The 8,799-nt window shown below is 44.8% G+C and overlaps 1 protein-coding gene and 1 long non-coding RNA gene across 2 annotated transcripts in view; one reads left to right on the top strand and one right to left on the bottom strand.

Moving 5' to 3' along the window:
* Positions 1-454, bottom strand: part of MTUS1 (microtubule associated tumor suppressor 1) — a 212,743-nt gene extending 212,289 nt beyond the window's left edge. Inside the window, exon 1 of the mRNA XM_019526124.1 lies at positions 433-454. The gene's annotated coding sequence lies outside the window, so the exon portion shown is untranslated. The remainder of the gene's footprint in view (positions 1-432) is intronic.
* A 102-nt stretch (positions 455-556) lies between these two features.
* Positions 557-8,593, top strand: LOC109303827. Its single transcript, XR_002099237.1, has 3 exons — positions 557-863; positions 6,898-7,146; positions 8,563-8,593. It is a non-coding gene; the product is annotated as an uncharacterized LOC109303827 (long non-coding RNA).
* The last annotated feature ends 206 nt before the right edge of the window (positions 8,594-8,799 follow it).

Below are 8,799 nucleotides of genomic sequence, written 5' to 3' on the forward strand. Positions count from 1 at the left end.
CAGAGCAGCTGCTGCGGAGCGCGCCAAGGGCCGGGAGCGCTCACTCAAGGGCATCAGAGACGCGCTTCCAGTGACTGCGCTGAAGCCCTCCCTTCGCTTCCCCGCTGAGCACCCTGAGGCGGGGAGCGGATCCACCGGCGCCCCCACGTCCTGCAGGAGGCTCCCGCCCCACACCAGCCAGGGGGAGCCAAGCAGAGAAACCGCAGGCAGCGGGCGGGAGACGTCCGTACCCCACTCCGGTTTCGCAAGGCCGGCGGGCCGGGCTCCCGGCAGCTACGAGAGCGGGGCAGGAGCCTGGGGCTGGCAGGGGCAAGCATGCTGCACCTGGGAGGCCCCGCACGGCGCCGCAGTTCCGGCTCCCCCTGGCAGTGGGGCGATCCGAGCCCCCTCCTCCAGGCCTGAGCCCCCCCGCAACCCAGTGCAATCAGCTACCTTGCAACTGTGGGGGGAAAGGGGGCAGCGCAGCCCCCGGATCTGGGTGAAGTTCAAAGAGAAGTTGAGACACCGCCGCTGGTTGCGGCGAAAGCACACGCAAGGATCTGCAGACTCACCTCCCGGGGCTGCTGGCTGCGCCTGTCCCGGTGCGCGGGGCCTCCCCAGGCCGTGCAGCAGTGAGCAGCGCCTGCTCGCTCCCTCCCTCCTTCGCCCGGCCGGGGACTCCTTCCCGCCCCCGCCGGGCCCGGCCGCACCTGTGCCGCCCTGTGACGTCACGCGCCGAAACACCTTCCCCCCCGGGCGGCAGTAGCAGCCAGCGGCCCCACGTGCAGGAGGAGAAGCCGCACGAGGGAAGACGCCGGCCACAACCCAGTCGCAAACAAAGCCGAGGGCTATGGATTCCCGCTCGGTTTTGCTGCTTTTCTTGCGTGAGCCTAAGAGCTGCCTTTACACGGGTCCATCTTGCCCTGTCATTTGTGACACCCGGGGGCAGGGTGGTGGCTGACAGGGAGAGGGGGAATTGGGTATGAGGGGGCATTATTTCCCCCCACTGGGTCTCTCTCACGTGCAGCATTTATTTTAAGGTCTAGGGCAGCCGCTCCCAATCTGTGGTACCAGTCCCACCAGTGGTAGCACGCAACCTGTCAAGGGTACACATTAGCAGATTTATTATAATTACCTGATATGGCAGAAAGTGTGCTGGTGGTACCCGAGGTCGAGCTGAAAAATTTGCTGGTGACACTGAAGGTTGTATTGTTTTAAATTGGCGGTGCGCTGTCTATCAGAGTTTGGGAACTAGGGACTTTCAGGAATCGTTTGGCTAAGATAGAGCGAGAAAGTCCTTGCCCACCCTGAGCTCTTCCCAGCTCCCACAATTGCACCTACATCCAACTACCTGTAACTGAGTGTGCACTCTCTGTAAACCACCTCCAAACCCAAATGTAGCATCATTGTGCAGGGTCTCCAACAGCGCCGTCCCTGTGAGGGGCCGAATTGGGTCGACTACCCCAGGCCCCATGGTTTGGGGAGTCCTATAGACAGTGCCATACAGACCCCACTACCACAACTGCTGAGCACCGCCAGCCCTGGGCACTCGCCACCCTGCCATGGGCAATAGGTGCATCCTGGCTCTGGGGGGACACCAGGAGCCAATTGCTGATGGGAGGAGGGGGTCCCCCAGAGGCCAATCACCAACCAAGGGGCCAATCACTGACTGGGGTGGGGATCCCCCAGCATCACCTATGCCCCCCGCCCCCCCAGCCCTACACAGGCTGATATGCCCCAGGCCCCACACTGGTCTCCAGTATATTTTTGACTCTATAAAAGCATCACTCTCTCCCCACACTCTCCCCCTACCCCCTGGCTCCTTGGGTTAGTTGACTGCACTTTTTATATGTAATCTAGTTGCCCTTCCTTCCTTACCCCCATCCTATTTATGTAACCCCTCACTGTGGGTCCTTTGTATTTCCTTTCGCTTTAACTTTGTAACCTCAAACTTCAACATTTTCTAATAAAGTATCTCAAGTCCCAGACTAAAGAGTCTGGGATGGAGAACACTTGCCTGTAGTTTCTGGGAGCATCTGAATCCCAAGACCTCCAGACTTGGGCCTGCACGTAGGATGCCTGTCAATGGATTTGGGAGTATCCAGAGTCCCAGGGTGAAAGGTCTGGGATGGAGGATGTTCACCAGTTGTAGCGCCATACATGGTGTTTAGAACAATTGAGTTCTGCCTGCTCAATCAGTGTGGTTTTTGGACTGAGTTCTGCTCAATCAATATGATTTGAAACTGATTTGGCTGACTTCACCTGAAATACAAAATATATTAAAAAAAAATGTAAGGTCTAGGGACTTGTAATTCAGGGGCTGGTGTCCTTGCTCCCATTTACTTTACAGTTAGGACTGCAAGGCTCTGGAATGGACTCCTGAATGAGGTGGTACTCTCTCCTACCTTGGAGGTCTTCAAGAGGAGGCTGGACAGGTATTTGGCTGGGGTGATATGATCCCAGCACCCATTTCTGCCTGGGGCAGTGGGTCAGACCTGGTGATCTGTTTAGGTCCTTTCCGACCCTAAGTACTATGATACTATGCTTAATAGCTCCTGATGTCCTTTTCCTCCAATAATTGGTTCAATTCCTTTTGCAATTCCAGCATCTGGTGGCAATGAGTTCCACACTCAAATGACTGTGTGAAAAAACTTCCTTCTAGTTTTAAACTTACTACCTACCAGTTTCATTTTGTGGCCCCTAGTTCCTGTCTTGTGTAAGACAGTAAATAATAAATCCCTATTGACTTTGTCATTTAGGATTTTGCAAACCCTTATCATGTCCCCCCACCCTCAAGTGACTTTGGTTCTGTCAGTTAAACAATTGCCCCCTGTTTCCACATCTGTGAAAAGGGGTAATAATGTATTCCCTTCCTAAAGGATTTGAGATGCATTGCTGAAAAGCACAAGAGAAGGGCAGAATAATGCCCTTTGTTGTAAATCGAATGAAAACGAATCCTAAGCAAATATTAAGGGGGGAGGGGAGAGGAAGTAGTTAGAATAGCATAGTGAGTCAATGACTGAGTTTAATGGGATGAATTTAAGGGAAGAAACATTTACAGAAACTATCAGAAAAAGTGTTCTAAAGTCTGATTCTGCAGAGAAATGGGGCAGACACAGATCTCTACCTATGTTTTGAGACCAGAGCCTTGCACTGTGAAAGTACCTGCCAAAAGGAGTGGTGGATATTCTGCTATCCAAGACTTGTTCAGTATACTGATTGTTTATTGTTTTCCTTGGAACATACATTATCCCTTCTCCCCTCCCCCACAGCCCAGGTGCTGTGGAAAGAGGTTTCTTTGGGAATACTTACCAAAAAAAATTTAAAAACCTTAGGATGAATGTTCTCACAGATCTACTGTATCTCCTCAGCCAATCTTGAGGCATGTGCAGGTATGTGAATTAATTAGTAAAGCTCTAGATTGAATATGGGAGTTGCCCACAGTACAAGCCTAGCCTTGCAAGCTGGTGATTATGCTGGTAACACTGTCCCAACTTTCACATAGCTGCTGGGTGTGTTGGTTACAATTACAATGAATAACTATCAAATCAATTTTATCTTATTTTAAAGTAGCTGTACATTAGTGTAGCACACAGAGCAGAGAGTCCTAAGACCTGGATTCTATTCCAAATCACCATGGCTATATTGAATGGTTTGATCGCCTGGGAGTTCAAGATGTTCAGTATTTTATAGCAGAACTGAGCAGGTTCTTCTAAGCTGGGATCCTTGCTCTGTGTTCTTTCCCCCCTTGATCATTTCCAGAAGTCACATGTTAAGATTTCAGTGCGCTCTGCAAATTAATGATCAAGTGTAGACTTGGATGAATTTTATAACCTCAATCTTATATCTTGTTGTTTATTAGAAAAAAAGGAATAAAAAAAACACAACATAGCTAAATTAATACTGCTAGTGGGATTTTGACTTCTGTGTTTTATGGCTTTTGTTGATAACCTTGTATCGTTAATATGAAGTTAATGAATGTTTTTGCTCTGAATTTCCTAAATTTTTAAGTGGTGAGGAATGGGATAGATGTCTTTAAGTGACATAAAAATTAAATCCCTTTTGAGTGCTAACACTGCTATAAACTTCTAAAAAAATATTTATTAGACTTAAACTATAACTGTTTAAACCACCTGAAGTATTTTGGCATGACCTTAATTTGAGATCTTTGAGTTCAAGGAGGCTGCAGAAAAGCAATGTACAAATATATGCATCCCATGCCAACAGTCAAGTTTGAAGTGATTTAAATATACTCAAGTATAGTTAAAATAAATAAACATTAAGAATGGGTAATGACTACCACTAGGAGTTGACGAACTTAGGACCTGCAGTTGAAATTTGACTTATGACCTGAATTACGCTTGTTTGTTCATTTAGGAATTTTTATAATGCCTACTCCTTTAATCCTACTAAGACCTTAACCTCTACAGTGTCTGGTGAAGTTGTACACTTACAAGTAAGACCTGTCCAGTTTGTGTAACTACAGGTAAATAATTAGCATGGTGACTTAATCCCAATCTTATGAAATGAGCTCCTTCTTTTTATTAGAAATGATCCTGTGTCTGTGGTTCCAACACATTTGGCTACAACATTATTCACTCTACCCCAGTGTAAAAGCTAATTGTCTGGCTTCTTGGAGCTAGTCATCTCAATGAAAAATGGGTATTGTAGAGATTTAAAAGTCTGATGTTCCCATCACAGAATTTCTCTAATACCCTTTTGGAGGGGTGGGGAAGGGACATAGGATATGCGTCATTTTGTTTTGTGTCTAATCCTCCAAGGCAAATAAAATTTAGCATGTAAGGGTGGATGTAGAGGCTCACTCTCAGGCTCACAATGGAGTTACACTACTGAGATTTCTTCCCTCTCCAACCTGCCTCCTGTCCCAGATTACCTCTAAAATGATAGGAGTCTACAGAGTCAAGGTGACTTCAGATTGCATTCACTTCTGTTCGTTCCCTTGAATTTCCTGTGCATGCAAGTTAATGAGGGAAGTGCACACATTAGACCTCCTCACATCTTGTGAATCTCTAAATAAGTGTGACTCCAGGGCAAGGATTGTGGTGCCTTAGAGTCAGCTGAATATTACTCCTTAATGGAATAATTTAGGGGGAAATAGTTACTCATCAGGCCATAGTCAGATATGCATTTGAAGCACTCCAAATCCCACAGTCTTTAAATTCATCACAATTGAAGTATTGTACAGATGTGTGGTGCCAACCACACCTCCTGCAGCATTTTTAAATGGCTGGGAAGGCATGCATGCCCTGGCATCTGGTTGCTAGAAATTCACAGGAGAGTTTTCTTTGGCAGTCCATCACACTGTTCCCCTTCATGGGGGTGGTAAATGAAGCACTGTGGGATACTTGAGAACTGTTGGAAAGTGCAGATATTTCAGAAGATTCTTCAAAATGAAGTGCTTTACTTCAGAAACGTTCCTCTTCGCAGATAATTTATGAAGCACTACTTTGGCTGTGAATGTGCACATCCTTGTTCTGGAGTACTCTGAAGACATTTGGAGCACTTCAACTTGCATGTCTATTCACGGCCTCATAGTTTTCAGTGAATCATTTTTGTCGGTTTTCCAGAGTCCACAGCCACCCCTAGCAATACAGTTGTTAAAATTCAGAATGCCAGGAGGGGTGGGAAAACTCTTCTACCTCGCATTTTGGTATACAATGACTGCCTCTTCACCCTAATAATTATTCAGGGTAGATCTGAAGACTCCATGGCAAAAGGAGAACTTTTCCTATAAATCCAACTTTTCCTTAGATATTTTACACAGTTGATGACTATTTGGATATGCTGATGAATATATGCAGGTTGAGGCCATCAGGAAGGCATTCAAACTCATAACTTTGCAATGAGTGGAATGTAGTATGATTGCTTTGCTTTGTCACCATGTGAAAAAAACTGTTTACTTTTACTGTCGTCAGCTTAGTAGTTTACTTATACACACATAAATAAAGAAACAGCAATTGTGTGTATCCTTATTCAGTGATTCAAAGTGTGCTGAAGCCAATGGTATTATTCAGCAATTTAATATTCATATGTACCTGGTTTGCTGACAAAGGCTAAGTACAGACAGTCAAAAAGCCCAAGACTGAATCAATTCAGTCTTTGCAAGTTAGTTTAAGCTGTGTAAAATTAACCAATAAACAAGTGAACAGATATTCACTTTTGATTCCAGAAATGCATCCACATACCTGCAGTGGCCCAGGCCAGAAGCTGGGAGACACTGGAGCACACCTCCCTGCTCAGCAAGAGCAGACAATTTGGGTCAAGGATGGCCTGCCCATCCTGCAAAGTGTGTGTGTGGTGGGGAGTTGTGGAGGAGGTGCAAAGCATCCTAGTGTGATCAGGGACAGTGAGTTAGTTTGAATCTGGAGGGGATCTGGGACAGAAGTTCAATAAACTGATTTAACCTAAATCAGTTAAAGGATACAGACAGAAGGGCAGCTCCCAGCTGTAACTCAGAACTATTTTTGCAAAATGATCTGAGTTACAATGTTACCCTAGACTGAACAGAAGTCCACTGTTGGTTCCAGGGGGGAGGGAAGGGGAATCTAGCTGAGGGCTCGAAGCCTACATCCAGGTTCCCATAGTAACATTTTGAAATGTCTTTATCTGATACCACATGCAATGAGGGGTCAGATTTTCATCTGATTGGCCATTTGTAAAACTATCTGCAGCTGTTCACTTGTGTTTGGTCACAGCTATAAACTGCTTTCTGTGGCCAGATAGGGCAAAAATTGTCACTTCTGTCTGCACCCTTAAGTGTGATACTACATCAGGTTTATCTTAAACTGGTTATGGCCATTTTGAAAGTGGTTTATGTATACTGAACTTCTGTTGTATTACAGATTTGAACCAGTTTCCAATCACTTATACCAGCTTATGTGTAATTTCTGTCCCTAGCCAAAATGCTTAGAACCTTACCAGATACTCTCCAGTTCAAACAGACCATCAGAGGGAACAACACCAAGTGAGAAAGTCTGCAGAATCACCCTCTTTTCTGGCCTTGGAAAACAGAGTTCCATATTTCAGCTACTGAGATGTTTTAGGAAGATTCAGTTTTAATGACTGGACATAAAGAGAGAGGCACTTCAGCAGATGTTGTGATGTCATTAAATTACTGCTTATGTGGATCCAGATGACAAATGGAAGGTAAAACCAACTGGGTAGCTTCCTGAAGCTTGCAGGCAAGACCCCTAACCCTTATTTAGTAGCGATATAAATATACAGGCTAATCTCCATTACTGTAAAAAAGGCTTCTATCTTTGTGACTGTAATGAAAATATCAACTGATTGTTTGGGATTGTTTCACTGTTGCATTGATTTCCTCCATACCCTATAACCCCTCCCCACCAAAACCACAGCTTATTCCATCACTCCTGCAGCCATCCCATTGCATCAGACCTTTACAAATATTCATTTTAACTGTTTTTTTCTGTTTGCATAGATCAGCAACTGGGAAGTTACATTTCTGTTGTTGTTTAAAAACGAATTTTTAAGGCTACAGGAAGCTGGCAAGAGAATTTGGGAGCAGGTGCCCTGGTTTTACTTTTATTGTTTTTTTACCAGTTTTCAGTGAACTGCAAACTGGGCACATCTACATGAGACGCTATGGCGACATAGTGTCAGCAGGCACAAACTGTGATGCGCAGTAACAACTGTGCAGTTGGGCACATGTGTAGGCATGCCCACTTTGAAGCATAGCATAGAAAATATCAGTCTGTCAAATCAAATCACTTGATTAGCTCTACAGACCATCAACTATAACTTTAAACAGAAAGGATACTTATGCAAACAAACCTTTCTGTTGTTGGTTTTCAATTGAATGACTTACATTCCTTGTATGCTTCCTCTGACTGCTCAGTTCTGCTCAGGTGGTGCCTTATCTTCTGTAGAGTCTATAAGAAGGAGAATCAAGAAGCAGCTTGTACCTCTACTTCTGTTAATGCTGAAGTAAAGGAAGAAAGAGGAAGGAGTGAGTTAGAAAATACAAGACAAGTGAAAGAGGAAAATGTAGAATGATACCAGGGAAGTTTTCACTAGGATGAAAGAATTATGTAGGAAGGAAAGAAGGAAATAAAAAAGTCTAGGCCATGGGGAGAAACGACAGAACATAGTGTAGCAAAACCCCGTTTTTCTTTTTGGTTTTAATTATTTAAAAATACATTCCCTCCCCTTCCCCAACCATTTCTGATTTTCTCTCTGCCCTCTCTATCCCTTATAAGTGATTACAAGTAATACTAGGTAAGCTAAGCTAAGTTCTTATATTCCCTTATAGTAACAAGCCCCCTTTTATATTGTGAATAGCATTTTATTATGTTTGTGTTGATTTTTACTGTTTTATATTGAATTTATATGATTTAGGCCTATGTCTGTAAAGTAATGTCAAGCCTCCATCTTGTGTCCTCTGGCCGGGTGTAACCTATGTTGTAACTGTGACACATGTCTAACCAGTCTTATGTAAATGGGTTCCTGAATGAATTAGGGTGCTTGAGGTACAATGGTAGCAGGCCTCTACTGAATGATCAACTCAATGACTGGACCATTGCCTTGCATTGACTAACCTAGGAACCACGGACCTCACCCAGGAACAGAACAGAAACCCAGAATTTGAAAGACAAAGACCCTACAGAAACCAGCAACCCCACCATTTTGTCCTACCAGACAATGAGGACACCTGGATCTGCATGTAGGCATCTGAGCAAGACTGTCCTTTCCTGGACATATCCCTCCCATAGGAGACATAGGTATCCCACCTCTACAAAAAGGAGTGTGACCTCCTTGGGATGCCCTCTTTATCTGGAC

The sequence above is a fragment of the Gavialis gangeticus genome, unplaced genomic scaffold (genome assembly GCF_001723915.1).
Source record: "Gavialis gangeticus isolate Ggan-Ray unplaced genomic scaffold, GavGan_comp1, whole genome shotgun sequence".
NCBI lineage: Eukaryota > Metazoa > Chordata > Crocodylia > Gavialidae > Gavialis > Gavialis gangeticus.